Here is a 17,095-nt window from a genome sequence, read left to right on the forward strand (position 1 = left end):
CTTGAAAGCCAACAGGTCTGTGGCTCTGGAGGGCAAGCTAATTAGAGAGAATCACATTTCTCTAATTTGCAAGCTAGATGATTACAGTCCTTGTAAATTCTGTATTTACCTCCCTTTAAAGGTCCATTAGCACTTGCAATATTATTTTGAAAGTTTCTGCTTGTCTTCAGCATGCCGAAGAGAACAAGGACCACAAAACAATAAAGATCCTCACCACCTGGGTCCAGCATGGTAGTCAGAGGAAAACTGTGTCACAAAACCTTAACATGAAGTCAAAATTCAGGAAGGCAGTTGTCACAAAGTGAGTGACCCTGATTTAGTAGATTTTTAATCCCATGTCCAACCTTGTCTGTTCTAAGTTTTCTCCTTTTTAGTTTAGCAATATTCCCATATCTGACAAGATCAAGCAAACCTGTATTCCACAGTGATGAGGGTCAAATCAGCTTTTCAGTTCCAACGAAGAACTAGAATTCAGGGCAAAAGAATTCAGCAAGAAGTTGAATTGCGTGGCCTCATCCACAAGCAGAGAGCAGGTCAGGTTCCCACAGTTCACTGCAAACTCATTTCACCCCAGATGTATGGCTGCTTGATGAATGTCAGACCCTCCCTAGGTGCCGCCTGGTTAGAAGTGACTCAAGACTGAACCTGTAGTGAAGGTGAGCACAGAAAAAAATAAGAGAAAAGAGAGAGACATCAACTCAAAAAAGCAAAGCAGCCTTGGACCACTTCATTTCAGAACAAACAGAACTCCTATACCAAAGAACCTGAGGTTATTATACTGTAGTCTCACAGAACAGCAAAGCAACACTCTGACAATAATGTGACTTCCAAATAAGCTGATGAGACACAAGAGTTCTATAATTACAGAGGGGTATTGTAGCTAAAATGTGGGCTCAAAATCAACTTATGTTTTAGAAGGTAAATGTTTTACATTTTTATTATATAAATATGGTCTTGGTATACATTGAGTTTTATATCAAGGACTTAATATATTTACAATCAATCATAAATATCAATGTAGAATCATAACCTAAAAGAAGTATTTTCTCTAATTCTATCATTAGATTTTCCTAGCAGCACAGTATTTTGTCTAGTACCAACATTTATACATATATTCCCACACAGTTTTGGTCTTTAATTCTCTTTTCTACTAAAAGAAATCAGTGATCCTTGGAGAGTGGTTGTTTCCATGTCCTGGTAGGGAGTAAAATCAAGATAATCCTAGAATATCTTATTATTCTCATAAAGCATAGAAAGTATAATCTAAAATGATTTTGGAGAGGTGTCAACAGGAGAAGAAAACTAAAATAAATGGACAGCCACTAGATAACTTGACAATTTGAACATGCACTTAATTAGAATAGTAATCTAGGAAAAAGCTATCAGTCAAAGTGATAAATGAAGGGAAGGCAGGTTAAAGTTTCCAAAATATATACAGAAAAAGCGGAATGATATACAACTCAAATTATCAGTATATCCTTTTTCCTTTTTGGTTAATACCTGGGTCTATAAACATACTTGTATAATCCTACCTAAAGGCTTTAAAATAAGCCTTAAACATTAGGTCAGAGCTAATGTAAATGATAAGACCCTGAGCCATGTAACCTTGATTAAATAAAGTCTAAAAATATAACATTTCAAGAAAGAAATTTATGTGATTGGCTGAGACTGGGAAGCCCCAACAGAATATCCTCAACTCAAAACTTACCGTTTAAAGCTAAATTATTTTGCCGTAAATAGAGAGGCATACAATCGATTATATCTGAATCATCCTTGATCCAATTTCAGACAGTCTGAAATAAAGAGAATTATTTTTCTTTGGGAACTGATAAGATCACTGTAGCACACTAAGTTTACAAAGACACACACACACACGTACACACAGAAAATCAATTCAATGGCAATAATATTTTCGTTCTAGATTGACATGTTTTTAGGTGTTTGAGATAATTAAAAGAACGTAGTTTACTAGTTTAGTAAGACTAATCTATTAACTATATGAAATATATTTAGATATTCGTAATTTTAATGGATAGTTTTGTAAGTTGATTTTTAAGGTTTTTAATAGTTAAAAAGTATTTGACAGAGTTACAGTTTAATAGGGTTTAATTAGTTAATTTAATACTTGGAATTTAAATATTGAAGAAAACTGGATTCATTAGCTATATAATTAGCAAGGTTTAATGATTAAAATATTGCTTACCAAGACTACAAACCCAATTCATTGAACATAAATTAAGGTAGGAAGTGTCTATGGAAGGTTCTCCACTATGCATAAAAAGGCTCTTTCCCTCAGGCGTAAAGAGCTCTAAATAGATCTGAATCATAAAGAGGAGTTTACATTTCCTTGTAACTTCTGCTTCAGAGGAGACAGGAATATAAAACATGTTTTTGAGAAATCACTTCATAAAAAGTGATAAAAACAGATCTTGGCTCTTAAAGGGGTATATGTCAATTATTTAGAAAATGCATGTGAAACACTTCATTCCCTACTGATATGAGATAAAGGAAGTGTTGCTGTACTTGCTGGTTGGTTTATTGATGACATCCATCATATAATGATGCTTTCTTAATAGATTTGCACATCTGAAATGATAACAACTTGCTACTTCTGTAGCAATTTCCAGATACAGCCTAATTTTCCAGATAATGTGAACATTTCTGAAAAACACAAACAAAGCTTGCTATTAAGAAAGTCCTAGACCTGTGGAATCATAAAGCTGGAAGAAACTTTAGAAACCATGCTAGCCCAATAACCTTATTTTACAGATAAGAGAAAAATAGCTAAGGGAAGTTGAGTGATTTATTCATGTTTTCACAGCTAGTTAGTAACAAAGAAGACCATATCAACATTTCATGACAACCATTCTTATGGTCTTTTCCCATCACAAGTCCTCATTCTAGTTTGTATACAGCTGTCATTTTAGTGCACAAGATTCTACTTAGCTTTATTTACAAAGAAAAAAATCTCCTAAGAGAAAACATCTATGCTGAGACAGACTACAAATTTGCAGCAGTATTATATGTACCCTCTTTACAGCTCTGCCCTCCTAAACTGCATGTCCAAATTTCATTAGAAAAGTGATGTGATCATGATAGTAATATTAGCAATGGTAATTACTCTATTTCTAATGATGCGATGATATTGTACTTCCTCCACACATTCATGTCTCTCACATCCATTGTTTGATCTTAGCCTCCAAAATTTCCCATGAGATCCATAGGAGAAGGCCTCATTATCTCCAATTTATATAGGAAACTGAGACAGGTAGTCCTGCCTGAAGAAGTTTACAAATTCAATTATCTATGGAGCTATAGAGTTAAAAATAAATATGTAGTAATGCCAATTGAAAGAAAGGAAGCATTGGTGAGACCTTGGCACTTAAAGAGTTTATGCCCATGTAAAATAGACTCAATCTCATTAAATTACCTATATGTGTATGTTTACATATATATATTTATATATTCATATATGTATGTATATGTTAAATGTATAATAAAAAGATAGATAGAAAGACAGACTACACATACTGCTCTGGTTGAATGCTAGCTACAGTTAGCCTTTTCACAGATGGTCTTTACTTCCTGCCACAGAGCATTGATCTAGAATGGCAATTCTCAAACTTTTTGTTCTCAGGATCTCTTAAAAATTATTGAGGAACTCAAAAAGCTTTTGTTTATGTGGATTATATCTATCAGTATTTACCATAGTAGAAATTACAACTGAGAAACTACAAAATATGTATTACTGATATATTTTTAATTAATGATTAATAAATTCACATTAACACAAATAATATAGTTTATAGAAAGTAACAATATTTTTCCAAACCAAAATCAAAGTTAGATCATTTGCTTTTTTTTTTTTTTTTTTTGCAAATCTCTTTAAAATCTGTCTGGTAAATTCACATTAACATGAATAACATAGTTTATAGAAACAGCTAAATTATCATATCTGCTTCTGCATTCGATCTGTTGTTTTGATTAACATACATGAAAAAAATTTGGACTCTCAAGGTAGTAGCTGAAAAGGAAAGACTTCATGGGTCCTCTGAAAGTGTCTCACGGACTCCTTGAAAGTGCTTAAAGTCCCCCAGGAGACCCCAGATCACATTTTGAAAATGATTGTCTATTGTCCTGCAGTAAGGGAGGAAAGCAGGGCACAACTTCATGATAGCTCAGACCAACTGCAGATGTTCATCTGAACTTTTGGAAAGGTCCAAACAAAAATAACAACCGATTAAACTCTGCATGTGGCTGCCTTGGCTTTTTGTTTTGGAGACAGGTCTGCCATGGGACTTCATATCCTATCAGAGAGCCATACCTATCTCTTGTCTTTCTTCTGTGTTTGATACTGTAATAACCAACAGCACACCCTTTGTCATTATCTGTATCAGAATCTCTGTATAGATCTATACCTATATCTATACGTATCTCTCTTTCTTTCTTTATATGTATATAAAATCAACGGATGCAAAGAGTATAATGTAAACTAGGAAGTTTTTGCATATCTTTAAAAAAAGTGCCTCGATAGCACATATTCTAAGCTGTTCATTGGTAGGTAGTAACTCCGCTGAGGTGAAGATATAACCAAAATGAAGAGTTGAAGAATGACAGCTTAAATACATGTCAGCAGTGAAAGCAAATATAGTCTTTGCTCATAAAAATCCAACACTCTGTTTAGGAGGATGGAGCAAGTGTATGAACACATGATAGAAAGGGTTGGCTACCATGTCTAAAACCAGGCAGGCTCACAGATTTGCTCTTTCCTTCAGGGTTTTATTATGACAACCACAATTACATGCTTTCTAAGTCTCAGTCAAGGCTATAAGCCTTTCTGTAAAGATATGCTGTTAAAAAAATCCAAGGCTAGTCAGAGATTACAACAGATTGTTCCAATTCCCTCCCACCCCCAATAGACCATTCTTGACAGAGAAGCAGAATATTGGTCTCTTTCCAAACAGACACACGTGCATACACACCCCCTTATGAGCCTCCCAATTAACAACACTCTTTTTGTCTTGGGTAGCAATATCAATTCCCTAAATTTTGTTTTTTAAAAAAAGGTCTCTAGATGCTACTCTTTAAAATTTGGGACAGAACTGGCTGACAAATATTTCAAAAGAAAGTGTATTTGTCATTGTCAAACTTGTTTACATGAATCAAGCAACAATATCACCAAAGAAGTAGCACCATCATCTTTTTTATTCTCTCCTTTGTCCCTTCCAAGTTTCAAAGTAAGGTCTATGATATTGCAAATGCATTTATATTGGCTTTAAAAGACTATTTTTTCTTAAAAGTAGGGGGAATTGAGAGATATCCCCCAATTCGCAAGCTGTCAGTTCTGCAGTGGAGATAATGTGCCCCTGTAAACAAAGGTGAGATTGGAGGGAGAGTATAGCATGTTTGGAGAGGAGTATCTGCATTTTTCTTTTTTCAACTGAGCTGACACTTCATGTTTTTATTTACCTTTATTTGTTTTTATCTGCATATCTTCAGAAATGGAAATAACTCATGCATGCAGATTTTGCAAGCCACTGCTAAGTGGTGGTTATTAATTTGTTATGTCTTAGGAAAAATGTTTCTCAGCAGTTTTAGATATGTAAAACCTATTCTGCCCATGACCCAGTCTTTCTGTAGCTTTTTATAATACCCATGATAATAAGCAAGAAAAAATTCAAAACAGATGTGTCCGCCATAAAGGTTGACTGTTTTGCCCATAGTCTCTGGAATGATCTTTTTTAAACCCAAGGATGCACATCAGAACTTACTGTCTAAAATTGATGTCAGTGAGAGAAACAAATGTTTGTAGAAGTGATACCTGGAGTGGTATCAATTGAACGGAGAGCGAGAATAAATTTTTCACCAGGTTTTTTAATATTACTGAGCTAAATATCTGTGACCCCATGTAAGTTATGCAGCTTCTTGGAATCTCAGTGTAAAAGTAAGTAATAACTGCTATGCTACTAACTAGATGTTTGACTTCAGAAAATAATGACAACAACTTCAGTGTCTTTTGTAGTTTAAAAACATTTTCAAATTCATTATCTTTGCCTCTTCACATATTCTACCTGCCTTTGTCAGCTAAAATAACGTCCATTTAAACTTGAATTTTATAAAAACAAATACATTTTTAATATTAAGTATGTCCCAATCATGCGATATGCTGTATTTTTATTTGCTAAATCTGACAACTCTATACTTGGAGAAGCTGAAGCAGAGAGAGTTAAACAACTCACCCAAAGTCACCCAGTTTTTGACACTGTTCTTTTAGCTCTAAATCCAGTGAGGTTTCACTATACTACAACTGCACTCAGGCTCTCTGAAGCACAATTTTCTATTTTTTTCTTTTAAATAAAAGAAATATGGTAGGAGTGAGTCAAAACCAGGTAAGTGTTGAAGTGCCTTCCATTTGTGACAGGCTATATTCACAGGGACCTGATGAGGACAATGTGAAACAATGTAGAACTATTAGAAAGACAGTAGCAGTCAGGGTTCTTGGCCGTAATCAAAAGAATTCATTTTAGCTCCTTAAGGCAAAAAAGAATGCAAAAATACTAGGTAACTTACAGGAAACCCAGAGGATCCAGAGAGTCAAGCTTGGAGGCTACAGAGCCAGAAACGGTTCCCAAATTCACTATTATGACTGCCCTGTGAAGAACACAGTGCCACTGCCACTGAGCTCTAGCTCTATAGATCATATGGCCAATGCTGGAAACAGAACACCCCCACAGACATTGACGATTGCTGCCTCCTTTTTTATATCATTCTTCTCTAAATTGAAATCTCCAGTTATGTCTAATTGGTGTTGCCTAGGTCATATTACTATGTTTTAGATCCAAGTAAAACTAAAAAAGCAAGTCTCTGGCTTTTACCCTAGACAAGCAAAACTTACACAGTGGAAAATTCTTCACACATGGAGAAGGTGCTCAGTTAAGTACTGGAAAGCAGAGAAAGCATGCCACGTGTTGACTTTAGAAATATTTTGCAATGTTGTTAGACTCTCTCTCAGAATAATCATGCTCACTGTTAACAAATACATATCATGCTCATATTCCCACCACACATATGCACATATCAGCTCTCCTATCCCGAGTGGTCTCAATCATTTCCTTTCCTCTCAAATCCTAAAAAAGATTGTAGATTTTTTTTTTTGTTATGTACTGAATCCTCGTTCATATAGCAGCCTGATCCAAAGCACCCAACCAATAAACTCAAACACCATGTTATCTATCTAAATAGCATGGAGAATCCTAGCACGTTTCTCTATGTGGTTTCCTAGATTTCCAGATTTTATTTTTTTTGCAGGGCAGGAACACACCACTCCTAGAAAATCTCTATTCACTTTAAAATCCAGTATCCCATATGAGTTATTTGCTTCTCAGTCAGCATCTAGAAACACCATTTAAAGCATTCATAATTGCTAACCTTTATTTTGAATGAAGTGTGTGTTTTAAATCCAAGGCTTTAATCTTCTCTATGGAAAGATGTAATTAATATACTCTTGTGGCTCCTGTAGATTTATTATGCCTAGAATTGAGATTGTAGGTGCCACACATGGGTCCTGAGAAGAATTTAAAAAAAAAAAAAAAACATTGCAGAACACATCCATTGGTTTTCTAGAGACCAGAGAAATCCTGAAAGGACCCGCAAGGACTGTATGTCCCATATATAAACCATCCAGCTACCTCATTACTTAAGCTTGAGCCATGGCCTTGTAGCCCAAAATAACATTCTTCCAAAACACCTTTCTCCTGGGTGCTGAGGTAAAGCATCTCGATTCAATGATATCCTTACTGATCTAAGCAGATTCATGGGGTTTCACTAGAGTAAATAAACCTCAGAGAGGAAAATACATATTTTGTTGAGTTTTATCCACCTCAAGTTAATTTTTAATTCTTAGAAATTCCATCTGAAGAAACATGAGAAAAAGAAAAAAAAACTAGTTGGACCTGAAAAGAGCTTACAACTTTCTTCAAAAGCTCTTTATCTCCAGCTCTTTATTTCCAGCAGTACTGTACTCTGAAAAGAAACAAACTTAAATTCAACAGTGTTTAAGAAAAATTCCAAGTTTTCTCTAGAGCTTTATTTCATCTCTTTCAATTTGGGTGTAAAATGTAGAGGAGTTTTTTTTTTTTTTTTTTTTTTCTTTTTTTGAAAAAAAGATTACCTATATGAATAAAGAGAAAACCATGCAGTTTGCCCCAGTTAATACAGTTTTTCTTTTGATAGCTCCAATTTAATGAGGGAACCTCCATCTCTTCCTACACAAATGGTTAAGACAGTTGAATTTCTTTTAACAAACCAAGTTTTTCAGTCATGCACAATTGAGCCAATACTGTAACACCAACCCCTTCACCAATAAAACTTAGACCTTTTTTTTTTTTCTGTTTTCTTTTTCAGGCAGAAAATAGAATATGTAAAAGGTATTTATACTAAATTTTCCCATTCATTTGTATTAAGTGATCCTGCAGGAAAAGACACTCAAGGAAATTCACATTAAGCATTTTTATTCCCTAATATAATCTGAATATAGAAGATTACATTGTTACAATAAAACCCAAGTAAATTTTGAAGGCAAAAGTCATTAGAAAGCAATTGCTAGTCTTTCACTTATGAAGGAAAGGAGATGAGCATTTTTGTTAGCTACCTGGCAAAAGTTTTTTTGACAGGAACGCACGGTGGCAGGATGATGGTTATGGATTGACGGGACGTGTTGTCAGCACCCAATTCCTTCCTTCATAGAGACTTTCTGAGCCACTGCCCACCCCCGGTCATTTATCTGTATAAAGTTTATAATAATCTGACAGTTTGAAGAGATGTCTTTTTATACCTTACTTGGACACCTTGACAAATGCCTCACAATGAAAACGATATATGTGGTTTTTTTTCCCTGCCAACCTATGGCACGTGGTCTTCATTTGTGAAGTCATTTGCTCTAAAGCAGAGAGACCATTGTAGTCACTGGCTCTCTATGTAAAGCCAAATAGAACTTTAGAACATAGGAGTTCTCAGGTAGCTCTATTTCTATGTAATACCAGTAACTCTACCTACTCAGATGTATTTAAAATTAATGTTTTTCTGGGCTTTGCTGTATTTTAAACAAAATGTTATAAATTTCTCAGAAAGCAATTTTAAAAACACAATTTAATCACTGACACCTGTCTGTGTTCATTTCACTATCACATGTGCCAGACATATTTATGAAGATGACAATTATTTATCTCAAAGAACATGTTTCTGTTCAAGGAGCAATCATCAATAGGAGTAATATGCAGTGACAGCTAACACGTCCAAGCACATAGTCCTCAGCCACAAGGGATCAAATTTAAATGTTGGTACAACATCTCATTTCTTAAGTTTGATATCTTTTATGGAATTTACCACTAATGAATTTTCTACAGAAGTAATTAAACAGTTGGGATATTTTTTATTCTGGTTGTTAAATATCAAATTTAAAATATATTATCGCCCAGTTGCTACCTCTTTCTTAAAATGCTAAAGAAAATGCTGCTACCCAATAGATTCAGAGTGATAATATGCTATGTGACTGAAGGGTATACAGGAGCATACAGGGGTATACAGAGGTTTGCAGCCCGTCTTCTGGACCCAACACACCCATGAAGAATAAGCAAGAGCTGATTGATTTTTAACTGCAAACTAATGATTGTCTGGGCCTCTCAGTCATTTGTCTAACTATTCTTGCTTGGTGTTTATCATCTCACTGAAAGCAGAAGACCTGATGGAATGTGTATTTCTGAAAGCTCCAGAGATTATTAAAGTGCAATTGTCAGCCCATAAATCATCCTAAGTTTTTATATTACATGTCTCTGAGGCATCCATGCTACTAATTGCAGATTTCCTTCTAAGGCTTTTATGATAGCCAAAGTGCAATTCTCAATCCCTCTGTGACTTAGTCTGCCATCTACAGACTGAGTAATGTCACCAGAGCCAGGCTTTAGAAGAAGTTTAAATTTTGTTGGAAACCTAACCAAATTATGGTTTGGCTGAAGCATCTGCCATCTGATCTCCCCCAAAATTTATATTAGCTATATAATTATAACCTGTATGATATTTTCCCCTTGCCTTTTCTTTATTTCAATTATTTCCAAGGTTTCTATTTTTTTCATTTTCTCTAAAATATTAATCAATATCAAAAGATTCAATTAATTAAACATTTATTAAGGCACTACTATGTTTCAGGAACTGTCCTTGGGGATCAGTTTTTGCAAAACAAAACAAAACAAAAAAATGGAAAAGCCCACAAAATAGCTAAAACATACCTAGATACACGGGTGTGAGGAAAGTGGAGTTAGTTTTAGTCAGGCCCTCTTGCCTAATATCCAGCTGGGTATGACTCAGCACATCGTTGTAAATAAGTTAGGTCAGAGCAGAGTTAGTGCGCATGCGCGCCGTGTACCCCTTGGCTCGTTGCCTCTCTTGTGTACACTCTTCGGTATGGAAGGCAGAGCTCCTGTCTAAAAATAAAGCATGTCCACTTTGCCCTGGCTGCTCAATTTTTCTTTTGCTTACCTGACTCAGGACCTGCACAGGACAGGGCAGGGGGGTCTGAGATCCAGTCTGACAACTGGCTATAGATTATTCTGAAAATGTTTAGTGGTGTAGTAGATGGAGTGGGCATAGAATCATGGAAGACATTCCTGAGGTAGTTAACTTTATACTATGAAGATGAGAATTCCCCTTGAGGTACAAGAGAGATAAGCATACTTGAAGGGAACATAAGCCAAGTATAGAGGAGATCAAGATCTTTGGGGGAACAGCAGCCAAAGCAGCTATATAAAAAGGGAAAATCCAAAGCAGAAGCTTGAAAGAGAATCTGGGACTATTTAAAGCAAGTTACAGACTCTCCTTGGTCCTATTCTTTTGGAATCATCCCAGCCCTAACTGTTCCCACCCTAAAACCATAGTGGGGCATTATTAGTTCCCCGGTTGCCTTTTTTGACTGGTTTTCCTGTCTCCATACCTGCCACTTGCTTTCTCCCTTCTTTTCGCTAACCATATTTGATCTGAGTGATACATCTGAGTTGCAAATCTGATCATGGCACTCAGCGTCTGTAGCTCCTATCTGATCTGGCCGAAGTGCTGTAGCATGACGTACCGAGTGCTCTATGATCTGGCCCTTGCTCTCTTCTGGCTCCATACTGAGGGGAGCTCCAGTTAGCAGTCCCTGAAGTCAGCATGTTCTCATACCTCTGTGCCTTCTGAGTGTAAGTGAGCTTCTACCAGTGTGAGCTGCTTCTCTAAACTCAAGTAACTCTCTCCTCTCACTCTGTATCTCCCTAAAAACTAGTACTCTTCTTTAAAGAAGGGCCTCCTTGGGGAGTAGAATCCCCTTCCCTAACACACAGGGTCAGCCCTGCTCACTCTGCTCCAACAGCCTCTGTACATACTCCAATGAAAGAATTTATCACATTGGCTATATTTATTTTTTGATCCCTCTTTTACTTCTTATTTTTAAAAACTTCATCTAGTTTATTATTATGCTACCAGGACTTAGCAACAATTCATGATCCATAGCAAAGGATTAATATACAAGTGAATAAATGAATGAATAATAACATATAAGTCAAAGAAGAGAGAATTTCAAGAATGTGGAACTGGGTCAATAGTCATGTACAGAAAGGCCAAGTAAATTTACAGTGGAAGTTATCAATGATCTTTGCAATAACAATTTATGAAAAGACTATGTTGGATTGAGTAGTATATTAGAATAAAGAAATGGCAAACAGACATCTTCTGTACAATAATTATAATTTGACCATATCTGTAAGACTAAAGAGAAGAAAGTAACAGAGAAAGATTGAAAGTATACCAAATTTGGGATAATTGAGAGTAAAGATCCCAAAGGAGGTAAAGAATAGGATCAAACCATATTTGGAGAGATTTGTCTTGGAGAGCAGGAATATTTCTTTTTTTTAGACAGGTGGTAATGAAGTACCCTACAGAGTGAAAAACCAGGTAAAGTCAGAAGTATAAGAAATGGGATCTGAGCACTTATGGCTGATGTCTTTATATTTGTTTCATTGTCTGGTACATAATAGTCCAGTAAATATTTGGTTTATAAATATTAACTATTTTCCAAGACTGAAGGGTTCACTATTGGAGTATGAGAACCCAAAAGAATCATAAAGATTGGAGAACCTAGAGTAGTGCAACGAAAAGGTGCCTTGGGTAGAATAAAACTTCACCAGTCATGATATCCATAAGGTACCCCACAAAAGTTAAGTAATAATAATAATAATAATAATAATAATGATAGATGTGGACTATGAACTGTCTCTCAATTGTAGGGTAAGCATGACTGAAAACATCTTTTGATATTTTCTTGAATCTGTAATATATAAACTAAATAAAAACAGAATGCTATGATGCAAAGACAAATTTTAGCCAAGACTTCTAGGCTCCCCCTCCAACCAGATTATCAAGCTTATGTTCTTCCTATATAGAAATGCTAGAGCTGCCCCCAAACATCCACTATGTAGACCAAATGAGAGAACAGACTAAAAGGTAGAATAAAAAAAGACTAAAAGAAGCACAAGGGTTCAGCCGAAGACAGAACTCTTAAATCCTTAATGACATCAATTGGCAATGTTTTTAAATCATCTAGTTTGGGTATTAGTAGGGCAAATGCCAAGAGTCTGAAGGATTTGAGGATGCTGGTGAGAGTGGCTATGGGAATCTATGAGGAGAAGACCAAAGCTATAGAGGCATATATCAGGGTGGCCAGGTGGGAACCCAGTTAAGCACAATTTATTCTGTTTAAATGAAGAATTAAAGCTTTGGGGTCCTTTTGTCAGAATGTCAATGGGCAAGCTGGATGATACAAGGCAGAGAATAGAATGGGTCTAGTACCCTGTCAGGGAAAAACTTTTGTTTGAGTCTTTCTATCACTGAGCTGGTTGTTGTTACCTGCTGTAGCTTCTCAGCTATAGGACCTCTCAGAAAGACCTCTCACCACGATTAGAAATCAATGCAAGCATCTGCAGTTAGTTCAGAAAAGTCTATGGATAATTTCTCAGCATCCATTCCTTTTGGTTAGATTTGTCCTAACTCATGCATTGCATTGCGCATTTATTCAGCAGATATTTCAGGGTGCTGACTCATTGCCACAGATTGTTCAATGTGTTGAGATACAGCAGTAAACAAAGAAGATGTCAGCTCTTACAGAACTTAATATTCTAGACTGCAGAAAAGAGATCCTAAATGACTACACATGCACACAAAAAAGAAACCATATGTATTTTTATAAATTAAAAAGATAAACTGAAAAAAATGTAAAAGGATAACTGGGAAGTGGAGGTGCTTAAATTGGGAGGACCATCCCAATTTAAGCACCTCCCAAGAAAGACCATCTGATAAGTTCAAATGTGACTGAAAACAAAGAGATACCAAGGACCCAGCCATATATCAATATGGATGTAGAAGGTAGAGGTGACGGTGGGAACAAAGACCTCAAGGCAGAAATAAACTTGCAATGTGACTGGGGCACAACAAAGAGCGTGTAAGAAGGGTAATGTGCTTGAGGAGTGAATGAGGTGGAAAGGAATACTAGATAAAGGCAAAGGAAAGACGAAAATTATTTTTTGAAAAGCTGTGTAGGCTACGATTAATGGTCTGAATACTATCCTACCTGAAGTGGGAAGCTGCTGAAGGTTTTCAACAGAGGTGTGATACAATCTGATTTGTACCTCAAGAAGCACTTTGACTTTTACTTGCAAAAAGAATTCTGAGAGGAAATGAGGAAACTACTTTTAGGAAGCTATTGCACTCGTCCAAATGATGGCACTACTGTCTAAAACAGTAGAGAAAAAAGTGGAGAGAAGTAGATGAACTCAAAACGTTTCTAAAGACAGAACTGATAAGACTTTGAAATTGGTCAGATGTGAATGTGAAAGAACATGAGAAATGAAGAATCAGTTTTAAGTTTTTAGTTTGACTATCTGAGTGTACAGGAGTGCGAATTACTGATAGAGGAGAAGACTGATCCACTTCTCACAGAGCAGAGTTGAGCCCAAGGAGGAGACAGGGTCCAGCCACTCTACAGACACAAAGACATACCTTAGACTCACAGTATGCAAATTATGATTATAAATTGAAGCCCTTTATGAAGGCTTTTCTCCTGTGCTTCTTATTCCTGTGGCATGACCTAATTTCTAGTGACCCAAATTGGAAATATTGTACTAATCTGTGACTTCATTTCTTTCACATACCAAGTCCATTCTGACACCAGCCATGTGGATTTTACTTGAAAAATGTGTCTTGGACACATATCCTCTGCTTTATCACCATTGGCATTGTTCAGGTCTTTTTAGACTGCAATGGACCATCACTTAACAACCCCACTCTCTTCTCTGCTTCTAGATTTCCCTTCCTCTGCCTGTCCCTTCCAAACTACAAGCTACTGCCATAGTCATCTCTATAAATCAAAGATTGGATATATCTATATGTGGAACAGAAATTAGATAAAAATGGTGATGAGTTCCTACTTATTGCGAGTTAAGGCTAAATTGTTGAGCATTAATATGATAGACTTTTCCAAGGATACACGATTAAAACAATGCCAATCTCTGATTAGTTTTAACTGGTTTGACAAGTTCTCTAATACTATGCCTCAGTGGCCAAAGGAAACACTAAACCTGTTATCCTGATTTCATAGGTTTGCCAAATTAATAAAAATAATAAAGGCAAGTAGCTTAGCCATGTGATGTTCCAAAAGTAATTTCAATTCCAGAGTTCACAATGTTCCAATTTGAACAAGAACAAAATGTTCTACTATATTATAGTCATATTTTTCTTTTTATTTAAAACTTTTGTTTTGCTTTGTTTCTGTAACTTTGTCAGTAAATATTTGTTAGTTTTTACTAGAATACAATATAATTGTAGATGTGAAAAAGATATGAAAATATAAATAATATTTATTAATAATACAAAAAGGAAATAATTTTAACTGGTCTGAGATAGAATTACAAAAATAGGACAATACTAATTTGACATCTACATGTATATCTTTTTTCAATTTAATTGTGTACATTTGTCAACTGTTCTTTATTGAAAGTGACTGAACATTATTTTGATATTTTGTTTTTTGGGTCTGTTCAAAGATTTCCAGTAACTGGTGAGAAGAAACTTTTTATTAATATGCCATGTCCAAAAGAGTTGTAAGCCTCTAGGATACCAGTAAGAACAGGTGATCTGAGAATGCAAACAGTTCCTACTCTAGCCACGGTGGTGCGGGGTGAAATGACCCCAATTAGTACAGAATTCTTAATGCAGAGAATGTACACAATGCTGGAAAGTATTCCTTGTGAGAAACTGAAAGATATCATACAACTCTCAACCACTGTGTACGTCTGCTTCAGAGATCTAATATCACCTGAGGTACTATTTTAATAAATTTCTTTTGCCAAAGCCTGGTCAATAGGATTACCAATTGAACAGATACTCGGATGTTGTGAGAAGAGTTTACAATCACTATAACTAGTGTATTCTATGTCACAGGTAACTAAAGTGGCATAATTTTATTATATTCAATTATATTCTTACATGTTCATATGAATTTTTCCATATGTGCAAGCTCTGACTCTCCAGGAAGTTTATAAATGTGTTTGTAGGGTAGGGATTTTTGTCAAAATTCAGCTAATTCCATAAATATCAGGAGAGAAATAAGGGTTATTCTTGAACATTTGTTGAGTTCAAATCAATTGTTTCCAGGGCCAATAGCCTAAACTAGTATCAGCTAATGTCTTGTCTGAAATTAGCAGAGAGAAACACCAAAATGAGGTGAAAGGAGGATTTCTAGGTTGTAGGGAGTGGATCTAGTAGGAAGAAGGTGAAAGAAAACATAGAAAGAACTGGGAAGGGGTGATCCTTGGGAAGAGATATACTGCCTGGTCCTTCTGAGATGATAAGGCATCGAGCAAGGTTTATTAATTATAAACCCATAAGAAATTATAGAAACAGTCTTCTGAATTTAAAGCAAAACAGGCTTTGAGTCCTCATGAGTTTGTCTCCAAGTCAACCTCATAAAATTATCCTTAATTTTAAAATTTCACAATCACTCCCCCAATGGGTGCACATTAGAGGAGCATCAGTTAATTGCTATTTATTAGCATTATATACAATTTAGACCTGATTCAGGCAATGTAGTGCAAATTCTTTCCCTTGAATCTGACCTTAACCACAAAGTCTAATTATCTAACCAGAGCAGTTAACAGGGCAGAAAGAACCCATTATCTAAAAAAGGTTTTTGCAAAATGCCAATTCACTCATCATTTATTGGCTAAAATGCAATCTGACCTTGGGTATGAAATGATTTTTCTAAAATTCATCCTGGGATCCAGTAAGTAGACTAAAATTTAACAGACGTTGAAATTATGAGCTCCAAACACATGTTTTCAAGACACAGCCTGACGTGATAGTGCAGAAACCATTTCCTATTTTAATATTCTGATGCCAGCAACCACTGCAGAGGTGTATTTGCATTCAGAATTTGCAGTCACAGAAGCAATGTGATCTAAAGGCTTGTCATGTGTTAAATGGCTCACAGTGTTTTGCAGACAACAGGAAGTTTCACTTGCACAAAGTACTAGAATTAATGCGTCAAGGTGGATGACAAGCTCTTAAGCTGATACATACATCAAGGAACTGAGCACCTCATAACCAACCTGTCATACTTGATTATGTTCTGGGAAAATGTCCCACATACAAATGTGAATTTGTTTATTAAGTCTAACATATTAAATGCAATCTGCTACTAAAAATTACTCCATTTTTATGTAGGAGTATGTATTTCCATAAACTATATAATGGAAAATAATTTAAACAACATTTACTATAAAGAGTTTGGAGAAAATATTATTATAGTTTGCATTAAAATGTCATGAGATCAGAGAGGCTTAGAACAAACAATTTGACGAAGTCATGTTTTCTTGCAAGTCCATTTTACTGGAAGCAGGGTAAACACTGTCTTAAAATATTCTCTCTCATAAACAGACCAACTCAATCTTAAGAGTTCCTAATGCAGATACCGTGAAATTGTCCACTGGGGCTAATGACAAAGAATAAAGAGGGAAGG

The sequence above is a fragment of the Cynocephalus volans genome, chromosome 14 (genome assembly GCF_027409185.1).
Source record: "Cynocephalus volans isolate mCynVol1 chromosome 14, mCynVol1.pri, whole genome shotgun sequence".
NCBI lineage: Eukaryota > Metazoa > Chordata > Mammalia > Dermoptera > Cynocephalidae > Cynocephalus > Cynocephalus volans.